Below are 2,857 nucleotides of genomic sequence, written 5' to 3' on the forward strand. Positions count from 1 at the left end.
TTGATCCATGATGGAGTTATTGATTTAAAGTATTGTCCCACTTCTAGATGGATTAGCTACATCTTCACAAATACTTCCGTTGAGGAGGGTAGGGTGTTTATTCCCACTAGGTTTTCTCTCTTTACTCTTTCCTTTCCTTAGGCTTATCTCCTTAGTTAGACTTAAGAGGGATTGTTAACAAAGAAAATTTAACATCTTTTTTTGTTTTCTATCCATATTTTTTTAGATAAAGATTATTTGCTTAGTGTAAGATAACTAGGAATATCTCTATTTTTTTTTGGTTTTATTTTTCGTTTTGAAGAAGCTTATATAATTATAATTATTCTTTTGTTTTTCATCTTCTATTCTAATTTTTTATATACAACTCCATATTTTATTCTATCTTTCCAACTATTTATAAGTTAAGCTAAAATTCTTAAAAATAAATCACTACTTAAAAAGTGTCATTTAAATACTACAATAAGACTTAAAATAAACATGTTACTTACAATAAGAATAACTTTTTTAGTACGAGTATGGCTTAACTATCACACACTAAGGTTTGATTTATATACTAAAAGTGTTAAATAGTCAAAGTTAAGCAACTTTTTCTAAGCTTAATTTTTTCATTAAGCCCAATTTTTTCGTTAATATAAGATTTTTATGAATAGCTTGATTGCATGATCAATAAAGTCGATGATATTTAAAGATTTTTATTATTAAATAAATGTTTTCTTAATATTATGTATCAAGAGACTTTTGAAAAGGGTGGAAACCTTACAAAAGAAAAAACAAGGAAATTTATATGTTGAATATGCCTGAGATAACCTTTTACCATTGAATCCACTGGTAAAGAAACCGTGATTTGTGCAGCCTCAACATCACACAATAAGGATTGTAGGCTAAAAGTGTGAAGGGAGATGCCGTGAAGGAAGACGCTTCAAAAACTTTGATGTGCACCACACTATTATTTTAATACATATATATTCATAAATGTTAAATACAGACTTCAATAGTCAATACTTTTAATGTAGGAGTATCTGTGTTGGTATTGAAGTAGTAGAAGCATGGTATGAGGACTAGTTTTGGAGGTAGATCAAAATCAAAATAATTATTTAGAAAGATTTGAATCCAACTGTTTTGAATATGTTGTGTTCAGGGGTTGAACTGCTCATACAAAATAGCGAATGTGGGGACAAGCTACACAGTTGGAGCAGACAAATGGGATCATGTAAGCCTTAACAAGGTAAAGAAAGAAAACTTCTAGTTATGATTTTTTAAAAAAGTTATTTGAAGTTTGAATATTATTGAATAATTTAAGACCCACATTTCGTACATGTCGCATCCTAATATTCCTCCTGCACATGGAAACGGCTATGAATTAATTAAATAAAAAGAATAACTGTATTCTAAATATGAATTAATTACTATATATAATATAAATCTGGTAGAAATGGTCGCACTCGACAAATAATATGCCCTCGTTTGTCTTATTAACTACTTCATTATAATGGCCCCACAATGGTTATGTGGGGCATTTCTACCAACAAAAGGGGCAGTGAAAGACACTGGATCTGCTGAAGCTTCACAAAACACCGCTTGATCACTTTGCGGTGAACATAATTGAAGTGGGCGGGGTCTAACACATACGGAATGGACGGATTTCGCGCCAGATCTCAGTTTGTTTGATGCTTCTAAGGAAAAGTGTTTCGAAATTGTGGTTAGGGTTTGTGATTGTTTCTTTTGAATTGATTGTATTGTTTACAATTTCAGATTTCATAGACTGTTTGATCTCGTCAAGGTCATTGAAATTTTGTGCGTAAGATCTTTCTGCGGTTGATTGATTTTTGCTGTGATTAAATCTCGCGTTTGTTTCAAATTCAGACACGTTAAGAATCTTTGTAGGAGCTTTGGCTGGGAAAGATGTTGCCCTCCCGCACAATCTTTGCGATGCAACTTCAGGCATGTTTACACCATAGTGATTTACCGGAAAACCCAGAGCTAAGTACTTGTTTCCCTTTTTTTCTCCGTATTACCTGAACCCCATCCAAACCGACAACCAAGATCACGAGCGAGGCCCAAGCCACTGACCGAGCATGGCAGATCTGCGTCATCAAGCGGTACCGGCAAAGCATTTCCGATCAGATTCAAATGGGGGTTTCAAATGAGGATTTGATTGTTTTTTGTTGTGATTAAAATCTTGTGGTTCTTGAGTACGAATTTCGGAGTCATGGCAGGTTCGGAAGCTCCGTTTCCTCCTCCATGGCATCTTCCTCCCCTAGCCATGTTTAGCTTGAGATTCCATGGCTCCATTTAGGTTTTCTGTGTTTAATGGGGTTGTACAGATCGCGATTTCTTCACCCGTGGAGTCAGTAGTGAAATGATATCTGAGGCACAATTAGCATATGGATTTTTCTCTTGGTAGGTACTCCTCTAAGGTTTCAAAACCATTTCTTGACCCCTAATTTCAATAGTAAAATAGTTTGTTCAATAACGAAAACCCTTAATCAAATAGCCTTAATCAAATAGCGTGCCTTGATTATGAATCTGATTTGAACTCATTCGCGGGGTGATCCTGTATCCCTCGGTCCTTTTTTTGTGAATTGTAATCTTAGTAAATTTTATTAATTGAAAATGACTATTCATCAAAAAAAAACACCCAACCGTGTTTTTGCTCATGAGAGTAGATGTTTATTTTATTTAGGGCAATAGGCATTTAAACACTATATTTTGCAAATAAATATTTCACATCATGTTTCTAATGCTTTGATTTATTAATGCAAAAAAATGTAGGCCTGATGGACAGATAAGATAAGATAAATTTATTAATATCCAACAGGGGACCAATAAGGGTCGATGGGATTGAAAACTTATAGAA

At 33.8% G+C, this 2,857-nt stretch overlaps 1 long non-coding RNA gene across 1 annotated transcript; it reads left to right on the plus strand.

Moving 5' to 3' along the window:
- Positions 1-1,528: 1,528 nt before the first annotated feature.
- Positions 1,529-2,505, plus strand: LOC149555678 (uncharacterized). Its single transcript, XR_016365335.1, has 2 exons — positions 1,529-1,699; positions 1,864-2,505. It is a non-coding gene; the product is annotated as an uncharacterized LOC149555678 (long non-coding RNA).
- Positions 2,506-2,857: the final 352 nt, after the last annotated feature.

This window comes from Cupressus sempervirens, chromosome 5 (genome assembly GCF_028749045.1).
Source record: "Cupressus sempervirens isolate cs-2001-9-10 chromosome 5, ASM2874904v1, whole genome shotgun sequence".
In the NCBI taxonomy this organism is placed as follows: domain Eukaryota; kingdom Viridiplantae; phylum Streptophyta; class Pinopsida; order Cupressales; family Cupressaceae; genus Cupressus; species Cupressus sempervirens.